This window comes from Zea mays, chromosome 2, assembly GCF_902167145.1.
Source record: "Zea mays cultivar B73 chromosome 2, Zm-B73-REFERENCE-NAM-5.0, whole genome shotgun sequence".
Classification (NCBI taxonomy): domain Eukaryota; kingdom Viridiplantae; phylum Streptophyta; class Magnoliopsida; order Poales; family Poaceae; genus Zea; species Zea mays.
The window spans coordinates 85,221,211-85,240,782 of record NC_050097.1 but is presented as its reverse complement, the minus strand read 5'-3'; the positions used below and the strand labels follow the sequence as shown (position 1 = coordinate 85,240,782).

The following is a 19,572-nucleotide window of genomic DNA, read 5'->3' as shown; positions in this document are numbered from 1 at the left end:
TCCAGGGGCTTTTCTTCAAAGTGGTTTACCTTGCATTTGTTGACATGTCTATGCTAACTTGGATTATTTCACCTTGTGGACTTGTCAACATAAATGTTCCTTTGGCACATTGTATCACTCCATCACGACTTTTCAACCAGTCACATCCAAGAATCACATCAATACCATTGGATCCTAGGACCACTAGGTTCACTAGAAAATCTATTCCTTGAATCTTGAGATTAACATGGAGGCATAAATGTGTGGCCTTCATATCACCTCATGGTGAACTAATATGTAACATCTTCTTAAGAGGGTACTCTGGTATGTTATGTTTTTCCACGAATGACTCAGTTATAAATGAATGAGATGCTCCAGAGTCAAATAAAACTGAAGTAGGTATGGAGTTGATAAGAAACATACCATACACCATGTCGGCATCCTCAGGAACTGATTCCGCTGTCACGTGATTAACCCTTCCTCTATTCTGGTTTTGTGTTGTTTTGTTCTGCACAGATCCACGAGCGGGTGTGTTCTGGTCAGTTCTCTATCCGCTGTTCTTCTAGGGTGTCTGTTGGTTGCGCCTTGGGTAGTTGTTAGCATAATGGCCAAATTTGCCACACTTGAAACAACCATTGGGTTGGACTGGTGCGTTGTTATGGCTTTTGGCATGTGTGTTCACGGCGCCACCTTGACGAGTCTGCAAATTTCCACCAGACCTTTGGTCGGTCTGAGAGTTGTTCCTCTGCTGGTTTTGAGCTTGATTGCTTCTCTGGCCTTGTTGTCCAGAGCGTTGCATCTGATAGTTGTTTCCACCCTGATTTCCAGAGCGAAACTGAGAACCCTGCGAGTTGTTCGGGCGTGTGTTTCTGCTAGACTGACCTTGAAACTTTCTTTTATGGTTAGACAGTTCCCTTCTTTTGCTCTCAAGGCCAATTGCCTTGTTGAGCAGAGTCTGGAAGTTGGGGAAAGTATGACTCTACAGCTGATAGTTCAGTTGTACAATCAACCCTTCCAAGAAACGCTCTTAGCGCTTCTCGTCAGTATTCTTTTCTTTCGGTGCGTAGCGTGAAAGCTGAGTGAAGCGATCACGGTACTCACTAACGGCCATATTCCTTGAGTGAGGGAAAGGAACTCCTTCTTCTTGAGTTTCATAATTCCCGAGGGAATATGATGAGCGTGGAAGTTCACTTGGAACTCCTGCCAGGTTATAGTATATGCATTGGTGTGTGCCGCTGTGAAGGCATCCCACCAATCGGACGCGGCTCCCTCGAGTCTTCCCGAGGCGTACAAGACCTTCTCCCAGTCATTGCACTAGGTGATATCCAACTTCTTCTCGATAACCTTGAGCCAGTCATTGGCATCCAAAGGATCAACCACATGAGAGAAAGTAGGCGGGTGATAACTCATGAAATCCCGATGCTTGTCTCTAGCTGGGGGTACATTCTGCTGTTGCTGCTGGTTCTGTTGGTTTTGCTGGTTTTGCTAAATCTATTGCATAGACGCAGTGAGTCCCTGTAGAAGTTGCATTTGAGCTGAGATAAACTGCTCCATATTGGGCTTTGGTGGTGGTGGTAACTGCTGACCACGCTGGTTCAAGTTGTTGTTTCTAGGACCTGAGCGAGCGTTGACCATCTTGTTGGTTAGAAAGTTAAATTCTTAGAGGAGTGAGGAGTAAGAAAGGTTCTAGAGGGGAATAACTTATTATTAAAGCTAAGCTTGTTTTTTATATGCTCTTATGGCCATCATTCCATAAGACCATGGCACTCAAGCAAAAATTCAAATCAAACATTGCAACTAACACCATCACATGCACTACACGACGGTTGATCTTTAGCGACCCTTATTAGGTACCAACTGTTGGTTGCTAAAGGTTAGGGACCGACGGTCAGTCGCTAAATCCTTTTGTAGCAACGATCGGTTGGTTGCTAAAAGTCTAGAAATGTAACAACTTATGGTTGGTCGCTATAGATGTCGTCGGGGACTAGCGATGGGTCGCTATAGAGCAAGGATCACTATCAAATCTTATAGCCTGAACGTACCTGTATAGATGTTAGTGACTAAAAATTAATTAAAACAAGTAAACATTGATCGCTAAATTGTGTGGTGATTTATTCCTTTTTAATATTGCTTGTATGTTTATTTCATGGTCTGTTTATGCATGTATGGACATGACTATAGTATGCAATTGTGTTCTTTGTGCTTATATGATATTAGATTCGAGTTGAAAGTCGTTTCAAATGTTTATTATTTATTTGCAGATATAATAATTTATTCAAATGTTTATTATTTATTTGGTAATTGTTTTATGCATTTTTGAGTAATTTAAAAATGCATTTCGAAATAAATAAAAAAGAAAACCCTCCCTAACCCTAAGGCCCACTAGGGGCCCATCTACCTAACTCTCCCTCCCACGTCGTCTCTGTCTCCTCCCGACATCGCCGTCGTCGCCCCCTGTAACACGTGATAGCTGTGAATGTAAAGGTCACTAATTTTTAATCAACCTCGTTTATCACGATTTTGATATCGTGTCTGCCTCCCTCTGTCTAATTTTTTCCAAATTTATTTCTTTTAAAATTCAGCCTTTGGTAATCTTCGGAACATCGAATCCAGTATTGTTTGGGTTGAGCCCTCGACGTCTTGCCTAAACTATAATTTTTCCGTCACTCCACTGCCGCGTGTCCGACATGCTAGTGTCATGGTGGTTCTTAGGCTCGTGGGCTGTTGTTGTGATCATCTTCTAGAGTTTTCAATTGTATCCCGTTTAAACACTAGTTTTGGAGTTCAGACTTTAATAACCTTTTGGGATGTCGAGTTTATGTTGGTTCAAGTTAATCGATGAAACGAATACGAATTTGGCAATCTCAACTCAATCATGTTATTTTGTCCTGAACAAATTAATTAGAACCGAAGCCGAATGATTTCAAATCAGTTGGTTGTTCTATTTTGTAATCTGGAAAATGAAATTGGGATCCTAAGTATATTTTGGGTTGGCTCAATTGAACTCTCACAAACCTTAGAGTTTAAAATGTGTTTATGATTAACTCTTGTGAACTTTTACAAAATTTAGGAGTTAGATATTTGCACATAATGTTTGTTGAAAGAAAATAGAGAAAAGGTGGGAATAATCCTTCTCTCCCTTCCTTATCCTCTCCCCACGCCACTCTCCCTTTCATCTTCCCACCGCCGCCCCTCTCCCTGGCATCTTCCCACCGTCGCTCCTCTCCCTAGCATCTTCCCACCGCCGCACGCCCTCTCTTGGGTGCTGCAGCTCGCCCCCCCCCTCTGCTCACCATCTCCTCCCTCGTTCCCATGGCGCCCTCCCCTTCTTGGTGGCTGACGCCCCTCCCTCCATGGAGCTCGCCTCTGCCATGACCGCCCTCTGCCCCCTTCCTTGCTGTTCTTATTGCAGCCCCTCTCCATGCCAAGCTCGCCCTCCTTCTGTGCCCAGCCCTAGCTCGCCCCAGCCCCTCTCCCTGGCTGCCCTTGCTCTGTTTTCCCCCAGCCCTAGCCGAGCTCGCCCCTGCCCTAAGTTCTCAAGGCAGCCCCTCTGTTTTTCCATGGTCGGCACCCTCCCCATCTTTTGTAGGTGAGCCTATGTCCCTTGCTGCGGATTATGTTGTGCATATGTGAGTAAGTGCTGAAATATATATGTTCATGTGTGCAGATTGGAAGAAAGGATTCTTGTGAGTGTGAGAAGAAGCAAATCCCAGCATAACGCATGCTAGGTGTTCGACGAAATGTTCGAATTGGGATTGTCGTTGATATTGTGGATCTGAGTCGCGCTTTGTATTGGTGAGCCGATTCCTTGCTCTTATTCTTTGGTTCTATGCCTGAAGTGATTAGATGTATTAAATATGATGAATCTCTTGTTTGTAGCATAGGTGTGTCGTGGTGAATATCTCTAGATCCGCGACTATGTCTGTGTGTTTTGTTCTATGGTGACGTCAGGAAAGTATCTTTCCTCTCTTTCCCTTGTCTTTGTGAAGCTTTGTTGTATGCCATATGTTTGGTGAATGAATATGTATAGAAGGATTAAATTGTTTAGGCATATGCATAGCATGAATAAAATGAGTTCTTCTTGTGTGATGATATACTGTATGGAATGTGCTTGATTGGATATATGTGTATGCAAAGTATGATTAATTAGTTCTTTGTTTGCATGAAGTGAGAGTAGATTTAAAAATACTAGGTTACATGAAGTGAATGGAATCATGGTTATAATGTATAAGTAATCTATATATGTGATTAGGAAGTGTCAAGCATGAAAGTTGTAGAAGTAAATATGAACCCAATTGGAATGTTTGCTGTTTGGACTGCGTGTACAGTTTTGATTGTGCAACTAATCTAGTGAAGCAAATCATATTTCCTGTGAAAATGTTATATATAAAAGTTGTAGATAACCTCCTTATCTTGCTCATGCTAAAATTTCATTACAATAGGCCCAATAATCTGAAAGTTTTGCTTCTCCCAAGTTCAGTATCAAAATCTGTCCAGATTCTGTACAGATTTCGAAAATGGCCTTGTTTGCCCAAGTTAAACTTAGAATCAGTTCTTATAAATTATAAAGAAGTTGTAGTACTTTTCTTAAACTTTCCAACAAGTTTTGGATCACCCTTTTTGGTGGTCTAGAAGTCAAGTTATGGTTGATTGAAATGTGATGACTGAATCTGTCCAAATCTGGACAGCAATGTTTGTTTGTGTTGACTGACTTAGATATATATTGAATCAACCTAAGATGTTTATAAATGAGTTGTAGACAATTTTATAAGCTTTCTAGAAATTCTTGGATCACCTGTTTTGGATGCCTAAATCTCCAGTTATGGAGTTTTGAAGTGAGTAGTCGAATTCCGTCCAAATCTGGACAGCATTATCATTTAATACTGATTGACCTTTTTAAGTGTCTAATCTCATGGTGATGATAATACCAAAGTTGTATAGGATTTCTTAGGCTTTCCAGAAAGTCTTAGTTCACTATTTTTGGATGAATATTTTGTGAGTTGTGAACAAAACAATTGACTACTGTGTGCTGTCCAGAAAATCTGCAATTGAGCACTTGATTTTGTTCTTGTTTGGCTAAGTAGGAATAATTAGTTTTTGATTCTTGAGTGATGAAGACTTGTGGCATTTGAAATGTTTCTCCAAATGTCTTGTTGCATATGGTTGAGTTTTTTCTTTCTTAATGTGTGCTCTAAACCTATTAGTTTGGGAAGTGATGTGCCTGTACTTAGAGGGATCATCGTGATTTTGTGCTCGTGGTAGTATACAACAAAAACATGTGCTTTTATCTTAACGTCTGTTTGGTATATATTGTGTTTTTTTGTGAGAAATATATTGCAAAATCTCTCTCTCTATATATATATCTACACCTGACTCTGCAATATATAGGACATCGCTCGAATTGTTTATATGCAGGAATAGGTTGTACAAATAATTTGAAATTGACATTAACCACTAGGTGGCCACCCATCATTGTTTTTTACCATAAGGAGTCTCATTTTCCAGTTCTTAATGAATATACAAATTTATCTGAATTTCGATTGTTTTTCTGCTTGTGAACCTTTTAGGTTCTGCACAACAGGACTTCCTAGCGATGTCAAGGATATGTCTTTCCACCTTCACAAGGCACTGTCCTTTTTTCTGTGGATGTCTATAAGCCATTAAGTATGCATTTACTGTTAATGAGTCCTACAATTGAAACTCTTTAGAGTTTTATTTGTTTAAGTCAGTAGCTACGAAAAACTGTCAAGATACTGGAAAACTATTCAAAGTGCATGAGAGACGAATAAACTTTATGTAACATGCAAAAGTTATCCATTCAGATCCTATAAGAACAAATAAACAGTTCCTTGGTTTGAATGAATCTCTTGTCATATTCTGGATTCCTGTATTTTCCTGGTGTGTGCAAGAAATAAAGCAAAAATGGTTATATCCCTTTTGCTGCTTGTTCCCGTCTAGCAAATGTTCTCTGTCCATATCCTGTTGCAACAATAAACAGTTCCTTGCTTTGAATGAAACTTTCATCATACTTTGTTTGACTTGGTGTTTCCTGTGTAAAGCTTCTTCTACTGGCATTTATGAAAGAATATGAAAATGGTTATAACCTTTTATTTCTGTTCCAATGCTTTTGCTTCACTTTCTTGCCTTGTATGCCTTTAATTAACCTTTTTACATGTTGATTATTTCCTCCATAACAGTGTCTGTTTCATTGCAGTTCCCTTTACTTTCAAAAAGTGCCTTTCTTGAACGGTCAATTGAAGAAAATTCTGACCAAGAAGAATGCATCATCAAACTAAATGACATTCCTGGGGGTGCCAAGTCATTTGAGCTAGTTGCAAGGTTCTGCTATGGTGTGAAAATAAAGATTTCACCTGCAAATGCTGTCTACCTACGGTGTGCCTCAAAGCATCTAGAAATGACTGAAGAAGTAGCTGAGGAAAACCTGATTTTGTGAATATATAATTGTGATGCTTTTGTGAATATATAATTGTGGTGCTTTTGTGTTTATGTGATGGATCTATGACTGTGGTATACTGATTAACTGTGTATGTCTTTATGATTTGTGTATAAAAATATGTGATTTGTGGTGCTTAATTAAATGTATATTATTATTAATAACAACTGTAAAAAGGACGACTTTCTGTTGGTTGCTAAATGTACAGTATGACGACTTACAGTTGGTTGCTAAATCTATAGTACAACAACCCACGGTTGGTCGCTAAATATACAATATTAGCAACGGACGGTCGGTCGCTAAAAAGATGTCGGTCGCTAAAGCCTTTAGCGACGGCACTTACAGCGACCATCCTTATGGGTCGCTAAAAGTTTTTAGCGACCAACCGTAGGTTGCTGAAGGCCGTTTTAGCAACCAACCGTAGGTCGCTGTAAGTGAACCGTCGTGTAGTGATGGTTGTTATTATTATAAGCATAAATTATAAATAAGGTGTTCATCGTCTGGCGTGGAAACTATCTTATTACAATTATAACTTAAAAATTTAAAGCAGCCTGGTGATGGATCCGGGTTCCACATAGCGAATCCTCTTGCGGGGAGGGGACAACGCCATGGCAGGGACTTAGGCTTCAGGGGGATCCCTTCCTTGAAGTTGAGCTTCCAGGGCTGCAATCCTGGCGTGGGCATCTTCCAACTCCAAGTGCACACTAGAGAGATCCAAGGTGGCATTGTCTAGGTCAGTGTTAGGACCTGCCACTATACCAGCTAAGGTGTTAAGGCGATCTTCTCCAGCTCCACCTGGAACGATGCTGGTCTGGCTACCTCCACAAAGACGCATAGGAAGATGCCTGAACTTCGTGTCATGTAGCTGCTATCGGTAGGTGTGGCTGAGAGACCATAGAGTCTGTCTAGTAGCATTGCTGACCAAAGCAGCGTAGGTGGATAGCGGTGTCAGGGACTCATGAGCTGATAGAGTCCTGAACCCTCTATCCCCTGCATCCATCATCCTAACGTGAATGCGAGTGATGTAGTAGCAAGCCCGAGGAGGCTCGCATACTCGCCTTGTCTCATACAAGGGTCGGACGTAGGTTCCCAACACGTGCAGCACGTCTTGTAGCAGGTTGGGGAAGTGCCCTGTCTCAAACATTGATGTGTAATGTTCGGTGACAGGCCCAAACCCCATGAAGTAGTTCTGCTGAACATCGTTGGCCTCTTCATTGACGTTCTCCTCTTCATCTTCTTCGTCGTCGTCATCTTCATCATCATCCCCAGAGTCGTCTGGGTCGTCGCCTTCGGGTGCAGGAGCTTGAACTGCTGGTGCAGGCGGTGCTGAGGTTGATGATCTAGCTGCGAAGGCCAGTGACTCTACCAACGGGGTGGGCATCGGCAGAAGTTCCTCCGAGCTGTCCTCCAAGATGACTCCATGCTCCACTCAAATGCGAGGGAGATCCACAGGAATTTCTTCAACTACCACTGGGTAGACAGGAACTTGCCGTGGCGGAGGGGCATAGTTGGTGTTGACTCGGGTGGTTTGAAGGGTTCGAACCACCTACAAGAGAAAATATCAACTAAGTTGAATTTTAAAGAGGTAAGACTAATAAAATAATTTTATAAGAAAGAAATTAGCAAGTTTTGAACAAACTAGGCTTTCCATTTCTAACTAGTCCAACGACCTAGGGTCAGTGTTGGGGACTTGTTCTCAAATGCTATGAATTAAGAACAAGGCAACACAGAAAAATGTTAAATAATAACGCCCTTCGTTCGTTGAAGCATTATTTCCCCATGGATTTAATGAACTTCGAACGAAGGCCACAAACAGAATACCACGAAGGTCATACCTTCGTGGTCAAACATTCATCAACGCGAAATAAAATATAAAATATAAACATTATAGGAAAAACAAATTACATTATTCATATATTTCATAATATGAACTTAAATGTCAAAACATAACGTTTATACTTCGCCTCTGACAGAAAATAATTCCAGCGTAATGCGTTAGCGATTACAAGATTGCGTGAACAGTGTCGGGGTACTGTTCACCTATTTATAGGCACAGGGTGGAGCCTGTGTAAAAGTACATTTATGTCCTTTACAATCAACTACAATAATGACACAAAACATCATGGGTCTTTAAGTCAATCCATCTTTAAGTCAGTTCGGCCCTTCGTCTTGAGATCTGTCATTATGCCGAAGCTCTATAGGTAATAGCTTCGGCGCTTGCTCCTGAGAGGATCTTCCGAAGGTGTTCTCTTTCTTTAGGATCTTCGGCTACGAAGCATACCCCAACAGTAGCCCCTTCGCGGTGCTAGATCGTTTTTCGTAACGAGCTTGATTTGTGAAAAAATCTTCTAGGCTTCGGGACGCTGAAGATCCGAAAAACACCTTCCCTGATCTCCTTGGCGAGAAACGATTAAAATAATCGTCGCGCGCGCGGTGGCCCCGTCTTGCAGCAGTTACGCGCGCCCCAGCGATTCACCTTCTCGGACCCTGTGGCCCACTGTTCAGCGAGTGCGGGTGACTGTTTGTTCGGTGCAGGAGACCTTGATGATTCACCTTCCCACCTGCGGCACTATATAAACAGACGGGTAGGTGTGAAGTTACCACAGCATTCATTGCTATTGCACTGTTTTGCTGCCAAAATTTTAGTCATAGCTGAAGCTTAATCATCATGTTCAGACGAAACTTCGCTTTTGATTCTACTTTGTCACAAGAGGAAGAACTTCGGGAAAATCAAAAAAGTCAACAACAAAAATTTCAAAAAAGTCATAATCAAATGGCCAGAGTTTGTTCCACTGCTAGGGTTGATCGTGAGGGAGATGAGACCGAAGCTACTGAGACTGTTCCGATTTCTGAAGCAATGAAGCGGTCTGGGTTGGTAACATCGGAGGACGTTCCTGCCGCTGAAGCAGAGCAAGCTGATGTTGAGGAGACCGAGTCTGAAGATGATTATAGCAGCGCGGTGCCGAGCAAACCTAGCCATCTGGATTTCGGAAAATCCACCATCTCTGAAGGTGACCTACCTAAGATGTTGAAATTGAGCTATTTTAATGAAGAAAAGAAAGAGCTGGTTTGCTTTGGTGGGGAGGAAACTACTCCAAAGCCAGGAAAAAGATGAAGTAGTAGTTTTTAAAAGTTTCTTCAAAGCTGGTTTGAGATTCCCTTTGAATAAGATGATTGCTGATGTGCTGAAGAAGTTTGGGATCTACTTTCATCAGCTAACTCCTAACGCTATCGTTAGGCTTAGCGTTTACATTTGGGCTCTCCGAAGCCAAGGGGTGGAACCGTTTGCCGAAGGTTTCTGCCGAGTGCATGAGCTGCATTATCAGACCAAGGCTAGAGGAGATGGGTTACATGAAAATTTTGGCTGTTACAATTTTGCCTACCGCAAGACTACAAAATTTCCAGTGATCAGTTACCGAAGCAAGTGGCCAGCTGGCTGGAAATCTGAATGGTTCTACGTTAAAGTTGACGATGATAAGGAGAAGCTGGTCCAGAGTCCGTTAGAGCTGATCATCGGAGAGACCAGACCCCCGTGCAATATGACACCAGAGGGTCCAACCCAAATTGCGCTGGCTAAATTTAGGGTTGTCGCAGAGCACATCGGCACCAGGGACTTAGTGCAAGAATTTTTGGCTTTCAAAGTGTTTCCAACTATGAAAGAGTGGGCCATGCCGAAGCTTGAAGGAAAAAAGAAGAAAGGAGAACTTATCCGGTTGCCCTATCATTACAAATTCAAGAGACATTTCAAAGTGCCCTGCCAAGAATGGCTAGATACAATCGAAGTAATGTGCAATGAAATACATGGAAATTATTCTAAAAAAGAAGACCAATTGATGACTGCGGCCTTCGGCACCCGTTCAAAGCGAAGGCTAAACCGAGTGATGGATGCTATAGGTTTTGAATATCCTGACTACGAGCGCCTGGACAAGGGTGCCGAAGGCAAAAAAAGGAAGAAAGTAGCTAGTGCTCTGAATAAGGACGATGAAGATCAACCGAAGAAGAAAAAAACAAGAGTTGAGGCGAAAACAGTTGCTCCGAAGAAAAGAAAGGCTTCGACTCCGAAGCAAAAACCAACTGTTGAAGAAGGGACTTCTGCGACACCCTCTGCTACCGAAGTAGAGGAAATCTTAAAGGTAATGACTGAATCTTTGCCTGTCAAACTAAGTCCACTGGGGCTACATCTGACGAAGCTTTTTCAGAAGGAAAAGGAGCCCGCAAAAACGAAGGCATCTAGACCAAAAAGGCAGAGAATCGTTACTGTGACAGAAGTCATCGAAACAACACCACCAGGAACTTCAGCTCCGAAGGTGCCAGCTATTGAAAGCATGACAACTACTGAAGCTGTACCTTCGGAAGCTGCCGCAGAAGAGGCCAGAGCCGAAGCTGCCAGATCCGAAGATATTAATTTAGAAAGCATGGTTGCTGATATAGATAAAATGCTACTAAACATGGCCGTGGAAGAAGCTACCGCAGAAGAGGCTGCCGCAGTCACCGAAGAGACTACGGCCGCAAAACCCGAGAAGGAAGAAATGACCGAAGATACTTCGGAAGATGAAGCTTTTAACTTTCAAAACTTAGTTGGCCAAGAGTTGACAAAAGCTGAAAAAGAAGAACTGAAAGAATATGCTATATCTTGCGGGTATCGGCCGGGAGCGCTTCTCTTCGGTGGCATTGATGACGAAAGGTTGGGCTGCATACGAGATCAGACCGGCGCGAAAGTTATCGGTACTCTATCAAAGAGTATCGGTTTCCTGAAGCTCAAAGCAGATATCAGCCGCTACCGACGACAACACATTGTCGGTAGTCTATTTTATTCCAATTTCAAGGTAAACAACTTTTCTCTAACTTTTATTGTTTTTAATAACATAGATGTTTTCTAACGAAGGTTATTTGTTCACAGAGTATGCTGCTGAGCAAAGCTTTAAAACTGCAGCAGGACTTAGAAGATAAGAAGCACGAAGTTATAATTGAGAATTTAGAGAACAAGATAAAAGAGCAATCAGCTGCTATCGAAAAGGAAGACTTCGAGCTCCAAACAACCGAAGGTTTATTAGCGGAGGCTGAAGCTAAAATAACAGAATTAAATTCGAAGCTTCTCTCTCAATCAGAAAACTTCGAACATGAAAAGCTGAAGCTTAATGCAAAACTCGAGGTCGAAGTCCAAAAAAGTTCAGAGCTGAAAAAATCATTGATAAGCCTTTAGAATAGATGTCTGGAGTTCAGCAATCGATGCGTTCAACGGCTGAAGCAGGTGTTCTATTTTGTTGGAGCCAGCAGCGAGAAGTTCACTCCTTCGGCTGAAGACATGCTTGGTGCCTTCAAGCATATTGAAGGTGAAATTGATGATCTTGACGAAGTTATAGCCGGACATGGTGACTTCTGTGCCCTGGTAGCTTCTCGGGGCACAGCTGTTGCCTTTCTGAAGTCTGGTTGTGAACACGGAAAGGTTATCAATAGACCCAACTTTAGCTTATCACCAGCAGACTTAGATAACATTCCAAACCTTGCCCGAAGTATTGCGAATAGATTTATAAAATTAGTATGGACAAAGGGTGGACGAAGCAAAGCTGGTGACGAAGCTCGAAGCCACCTTAAGCCGGTAACAAAATCATACCTTATGCTTACCTTTTCCTTTGAATTTGAATTTTGCTTATAATACTTACATACAGGATGACGAAGCCGAAGCTGAAGCTACAGAATAAAAAGACGAAGCTCCATGAATGCTAACGAAGCTCATGTAGTCTGTAGAAATAGCTCAAAAAACTCTTGTAACAACTTGTATAAAGTATGATGTAATTAAATTTCACTTCATGGACTTTATCCATACCTTGTAATATAGTCTTACCTTTCCGTCAATGTATAAAGTGCTTTGGTGTGGACGAAGTTAATATTTTTGAGCCGAAGGCGAAAAACACCTTCCTTTCTTTTCGTACACAGCGAAGCATAAAATTGCCTATTTTCCCTTTTTTCCAAAGCCTTCTCTTTTAGAGCCGAAGCAAGTGTGTATGTTATGATGATGATGATCCTATGTATGTCTAAGTGAATGTTTATGAATGCAAATGTATGATGTAATGTATCGTGCAAATGAATGTTCAAAGACACATACGAAACCACAATCAAACTCTTATTCCCTTAGGAATAACAAATCTTTGCCGTTTATTTTTTGGCTTCACCGCTTATTTTTCGGTGTATCAGCGTTGACTTTTCGCTGTAAGTTCTGCATTCCCTTAGGAACGTCTTTTGAACTTCTTCACCTTTTATTTTCGGCGGTATCGCGTTGACTTTTCGCGCTTCGCCTTTTACTTCGGCGGAATCAGCGTTGACTTTTCGGTGTAAGCTCTGCATTCCCTTAGGAACGACTTTTGAGCAGAAAACTTACGCTGCGCTCCATTAGGAACGACTTTTTGTAGCTTCGTCGTGCTCTGCATCCCCTTAGGGACGTCTTTCGAGCTTTTCTCTGTTTTTCCTTTTCTCTTTGCACTCGATGGTGCATGCTCAGTTTTTACATTTACATCTTCGGGGGATATTGCTCTTGTAGAGCTGATATAAGAAAAAGAGAAATTACATGCTATGGCCCCATTAAAAACCTTTCTCCCCCTTTGGAAAGGAAAAGGGTGCCATAGGAAAGAATAAAAAGGATTACATTAGGCTACACATAATACCGCCGAAGCTCATCCGCATTCCAAGATCTAGGAATGTTGCTGCCATCCATATCCTTCAACCTGTATGAACCGGGTCTTGACGAAGATACTACCAGAAAAGGTCCTTCCCACTTCAACTGTAGATTGCCTACTGTATCTGGGTTGGCAACTCTCCGAAGTACCAAGTGTCCTGGCTTGATATTTTTTAACCGAACTTTTCCGTCACGCCATTTTATTGTTTCGGCTTGATATTCATTGATATTCTCCACAGCCTGAAGCCGGATCCCTTCTATAGCATCTTTTGCCACAGAATAATCAGCTTCGTCCTCTGCCGAAGCCAATGTTCTTATTGATCCCGCTTTAGCTTCTTTTGGGGTTATTGCTTTGTCACCAAACAGCAATTTGAATGGTGTAAAACCTGTTGACCTTGATATTGTTGTGTTGTGGCTCCACACCACTTTGATTAATTCATCTGGCCACTTCCCCCTGGGCTGGTTGAAGATTAACTTCATTATTCCTGTCATTATAATGCCATTAGCTCTTTCGACAAGTCCATTTGACTCCGGATGTCGAACCGATGCAAAATGGATCTTCGTGCCAATTTGTTCACAAAACACTTTGAAAGTTTCGTCATCAAACTATATCCCGTTGTCCACAGTGATAGCCTTCGGCACTCCGAAGCGACACACAATATTTTGCCAGAAAAACTTTTGAACAGTGACCGAAGTTATTGTGGCTAAGGGCTTCGCCTCAATCCACTTAGAAAAATATTCTACTGCTACCACAACATATCTTAGATTCCCTTGTGCTGGTGGAAGTGGGCCTAGCAAATCAAGGCCCCACCATTGCAATGGCCAAGTGGGCTGTATTAATTGAGTTAGAGACGAAGGCTGTCTCTGATCTCTTGCGCATTTTTGACAACCTTCGCATTTTTGGACTAATTCTGCTGCATCCGAAGCTGCCTTCGGCCAATAAAATCCTTGACGAAAAACTTCACCCAGCAAGGGCCTAGATCCGATGTGGGATCCACACAGCCTGCATGTATTTCTTTCATCAGCTCTATGCCTTCAGCTCTGGACAAACATTTGAGTAATGGAGAACAGACTCCATGCTTGTACAACTCCCCTTCTATTATTACACATGGACGGGCTCTTGCCGCTATTCTCTTATAATAAGCTTCGTCATCTGAAAGGAAATTGCCCTGGAGAAAAGACATGATCTCAGTTCTCCAATCTTCGCTATAAACAGGAGATATATTGAGCACTGCTCTTCCAAGAAGGTCGACCGAAGGTGCTTTTATTGTTTCAAAAAATACTTCCGAAGGTAAAGGCAGCCCCTGTGCCGCTGACTTGGCTAGCAGATCAGCGTGCTCATTTTCTCCTCGTGGAATATTCTTGACAGAAAACCCTTCGAAGGAAGCTTCAAGCCTTCGAACTGTATCCAAATATTTCTCAAGCTTCGGATCTCTTGCTTTGCAACTCTTGTCAACATGACCAGAAATAACTTGGGAATCGGTTTTGAGAATCGCCCTTCTTATCCCCATTGCCTTCAACTTCCGAAGCCCCAAAAGCAAAGCTTCGTATTCAGCAATATTATTTGTGCAGCTGAAATCATGTTTCACTGCGTAGCATGTTCTGACTTTGGAAGGTGCAATTAAAACGGTAGCTGCGCCTGCCCCGAAGGTTCCTGAAAGGGAAATGTGCCCTTGGGCCATTTCTAAGTATTTTGGTGATTGAGTGCCAACACAAGTGCTTAAGTGTTAATCTATGCCAATTGATGGACAAAGTGCAAATCAATCGTAAAGGTATGTTTCTAAGACTTAGTACATTGTTTTGGAGACTAATGTATTGTGTCTAAGTGCTAGAAATAGGAAAAGACCAATTTGGAAAAGACTTGGCTAAGCAGCCAAGGCTCTGCGCAGTCTGGGTGCACCGGACTGTCCGGTGGTGCACCGGACAATGTCCGGTGTGCCAGGCTGGCGGCTGTCAACTGGCTGCTCTTGGGACTTCGACGGCGGTGTACGGCTATAAATCACCGGACTGTCCGGTGGTGCACCGGACTGTCCGGTGGTGCACCGGACTGTCCGGTGAGCCAACAGTCGGCCCAGCCAACGGTCGGCCGCGTAATCCGCACGCGACGCGTGGCAGAGCCAACGGTCAGAAGGGGGCACCGGACTGTCCGGTGTGCACCGAACAATGTCCGGTGCGCCAACGGCTCTGAAACTCCAACGGTCGGCTTCGCCAAAGAAGGAAAGAAATCCGCACCGGATAGTGTCCGGTGGTGCACCGGACTGTCCAGTGCGCCAGGCGACAGAAGGCAAAAACTGCCTTCCTGGAATGCTCTCAACGGCTCCTAGCTGCCTTGGGGCTATAAAAGGGACCCCTAGGCACATGGAGGATGACACCAAGCATCCCTTGAGCATTGTTGATCACTCACACTTCATTCTTGCGCACTTGTTCGACATTCTTAGTGATTTGAGCTCCGTTCTAGTGAGAACCTTGAGATATTGTTTTGAGCTCAAGTCTTGGTCTTGTGTGTGCGTATTTGCTGTGGTTTTGAGTGTGTCGCTTCCCTCCCTTACTCTAGTGCTTCATTTTGATTCTTATTTTAAGGGCGAGAGACTCCAAGTTGTGGAGATTCCTCGCAAACGGGAAAGAGTAAAGTAAAGAAGATCACCGTGGTATTCAAGTTGATCATTGGATCACTTGAGAGGAGTTGAGTGCAACTCTCGTCCGTTGGGACGCCACAACGTGGAGTAGGCAAGTTTTGTACTTGGCCAAACCACGGGATAAATCCTCGTGTCTCTTGTGCTTGTCCTTACTGTGTCTATTGTGTCTCACAAGAGAACTCCTCTCTAGCCACTTGGCCTTATTGTGCTAACGCCTAATCGAGTTTTGTTGGATTAAGTTTCAAGTTTTTACAGGATCACCTATTCACCCCCCCAAAGAAGACGATTAATACAAACTTTTCCTTTGATTATTCTCGTATCCCGCAAAGTTCCAATACTCATTTGCTTTCCATTCCCCTCGGTAAACCCCCCCCCCCCACTTTGATGGAGAGGACTACGGATTTTGGAGTCACAAAATGTGTAGCCACTTGTTCTCTCTCCATCCAAGTATATGGGAGATAGTAGAAAATGGAATGCACTTTGATAGTACGGATAGTCCCATGTTCATTAATGAGCAAATTCACAAAAATGCACAAGCTACTACTGTTCTTCTAGCTTCATTGTGCAGGGATGAATATCATAAGGTGAGCGGCTTGGATAACGCCAAGCAGATTTGGGACACCCTCAAAATCTCACATGAGGGGAACGACGTCACCATGCTCACCAAGATGGAGTTGGTGGAGGGCGAACTTGGGAGATTCGCAATGATCAGGGGCGAGGAGCCAACCCAAACGTACAACCAACTAAAGACCCTCGTCAACAAAATAAGGAGCTATGGAAGCACGCGATGGACGGACCACGACGTCGTCCGCCTAATGCTAAGGTCTTTTACTGTCCTTGATCCACATCTTGTGAACAATATTCGTGAGAATCCTAGGTACACCAAGATGACACCCGAGGAGATACTTGGAAAGTTTGTAAGCGGGCGGATGATGATCAAGGAGGCTAGATACGTTGATGATGCATTGAATGGCCCAATCCAAGAGCCTCAAACTATTGCTCTCAAGGCAACGAGGATCAAGGAGGCGCTACCTAGCAAGGTGGCGCAAGTTGAGGCGGCCGGGCTTAATGATGAAGAAATGGCCCTCATCATCAAGCGTTTAAAGACGACGCTAAGGGGTCGCAAGGAGCATCCCAACAAGACCAAGACGAAGGGGAAGCACTCATGCTTCAAATGTGGTAAGATTGGTCATTTTATCGCTAATTGTCCCGATAATGATAGTGACCAGGAACAAGGGAACAAGAGGGAAAAGAAGAAGTCTTACAAGAAGGCTAAGGGCGAGGCACACCTTGGAAAGGAGTGGGCTCAGATTGTTCGTCGTCCGACTCCGACAACGAAGGACTCGCCGCCACCGCCTTCAACAAGTCGGCCCTCTTCCCCAACAAGCATCACACCTGCCTCATGGCAAGGGAAAATAAGGTAAGCACTCATAATACTAGTACTTACGCTTCCTCAAGTGATGAAGAATCTAGCGATGATGAAATAGACTACTCATGTTTATTCAAGGGCCTAGATAGAACTAAGGTTGATAAGATTAATGAATTAATTGATGCCTTGAATGATAAGAATAGGTTATTAGAAAAGCAAGAGGATCTCTTGTATGAAGAACATGATAAGTTTGTAGAGGCACAAAAATCCCTTGCTTTAGAAATTAAAAGAAATGAAATGCTTTCTTGTTAATTGTCTACATGCCATGACTCTATCTCTAGCCTAAAGAGCATAAATGATGATTTGAATGCTAAGTTAGAAATAGCTAATAAATCAACATCTTGTGTAGAACATGTTGTAGTTTGCAATAGGTGTAAAGATTTTAATGTTGATGCTTGTAGTGAACACCTAGTTTCAATTTCTAAATTGAATGATGAAGTGGCTAGTCTTAATGCCCAACTTAAGACTAGCAAGAGCGAATTTGACAAACTAAAATTTGCAAGGGATGCCTACACGATTGGTAGACACCCCTCAATTAAGGATGGTCTTGGCTTCAAGAGGGAAGTCAAGAACTTAACAAGCCATAAGGCTTCCATCTCCGCCAAGGAGAAAGGGAAGGCCCCTATGGCTAGTAGTGCTCAAAAGAACCATGCTTTCATGTATCATGATAGGAGACATTCTAGGAATGCTTATAGAAGTTATGATTCTCATGCCATGATTGCTTCTAGTTCTTCTATTATGCATGATAGAAATTGGACTAAGAAAAATGTTGTTCATCATATGCCTAGAAGAAATATTGTTCATGTTCCTAGGAAAGTAATGAATGAACCTTCTACAATTTATTATGCTAGCAATGCTTCCTTTGCTATTTGTAGAAAGGATAAGAAGGTAATTGCTAGGAAATTAGGGGCCAAATGTAAGGGAGACAAGACTTGCATTTGGGTCCCTAAGACTATCGTAACTAACCTTGTAGGACCCAACATGAGTTGGGTACCTAAGACCTAAGCCTAAATTTGCCTTGCAGGTTTATGCATCCGGGGGCTCAAGCTGGATTATTGACAGCGGATGCACAAACCACATGACGGGGGAAAAGAGGATGTTCTCTTCCTACGTCAAGAACAAGGATCCCCAAGATTCAATCATATTCGGTGATGGGAACCAAGGCAAGGTGAAAGGGTTAGGAAAAATTGCTATTTCATCCGAGCACTCTATTTCTAATGTGTTCTTAGTTGAGTCGCTTGGATATAACCTGTTGTCTGTGAGTCAGCTTTGTAATATGGGGTATAATTGCTTATTCACAAATGTAGATGTGTCTGTCTTTAGAAGGAGTGATGGTTCATTAGCTTTTAAGGGTGTACTAGACGACAAACTTTATTTAGTTGATTTTGCAAAAGAGGAGGCTGGTCTAGATGCATGCTTAATTGCTAAGACTAGCATGGGCTGGCTGTGGCATCTCCGTTTAGCACATGTAGGGATGAAGAACCTTCACAAGCTTCTAAAGGGAGAACACGTAATAGGTCTAACTAATGTAACTTTCGAAAAAGATAGACCTTGTGCAGCTTGTCAAGCAGGTAAACAGGTGGGAAGCTCTCATCATGCCAAAAATGTGATGACCACATCAAGACCTCTGGAGTTGCTTCATATGGACCTCTTCGGACCCGTCGCCTATCTAAGCATAGGAGGAAGTAAGTATGGTCTTGTTATAGTTGATGATTTTTCCCGCTTCACTTGGGTATTCTTTTTGCAGGATGAATCTAAAACCCAAGGGACCCTCAAGCGCTTCCTAAGGAGGGCTCAAAATGAGTTTGAGCTCAAGGTGAAGAAGATAAGGAGCGACAACGGGTCCGAATTCAAGAACCTTCAAGTGGAGGAGTACCTTGAGGAGGAAGGAATCAAGCACGAGTTCTCCGCTCCCTACACACCACAGCAAAATGGTGTGGTAGAGAGGAAGAACAGGACGCTCATAGACATGGCCAGGACAATGCTTGGAGAATTCAAGACGCCCGAGCGGTTTTGGTCGGAAGCCGTGAACATGGCTTGCCACGCCATCAACCGGGTCTACCTTCATCGCCTCCTCAAGAAGACGTCATACGGGCTACTAACCGGTAACAAACCCAATGTGTCATACTTTCGTGTATTTGGGAGCAAATGTTATATTCTAGTGAAGAAAGGTAGAAGTTCTAAGTTTGCTCCCAAAGCTGTAGAAGGGTTTTTGTTAGGTTATGACTCAAATACAAAGGCGTATAGGGTCTTCAACAAATCATCGGGTTTGGTTGAAGTCTCTAGCGACGTTGTATTTGATGAGACTAATGGCTCTCCAAGAGAGCAAGTTGTTGATCTTGATGATGTAGATGAAGAAGACGTTCCAACGGCCGCAATACGCACCATGGCGATTGGAGAC

The 19,572-nt window shown here is 42.9% G+C and overlaps 1 long non-coding RNA gene across 1 annotated transcript; it reads left to right on the top strand.

Moving 5' to 3' along the window:
* Positions 1-3,089: 3,089 nt before the first annotated feature.
* LOC103646645 (uncharacterized) lies at positions 3,090-6,573 on the top strand. The gene is made up of 3 exons (XR_002267584.3): positions 3,090-3,568; positions 3,647-3,774; positions 6,194-6,573. It is a non-coding gene; the product is annotated as an uncharacterized lncRNA (long non-coding RNA).
* The last annotated feature ends 12,999 nt before the right edge of the window (positions 6,574-19,572 follow it).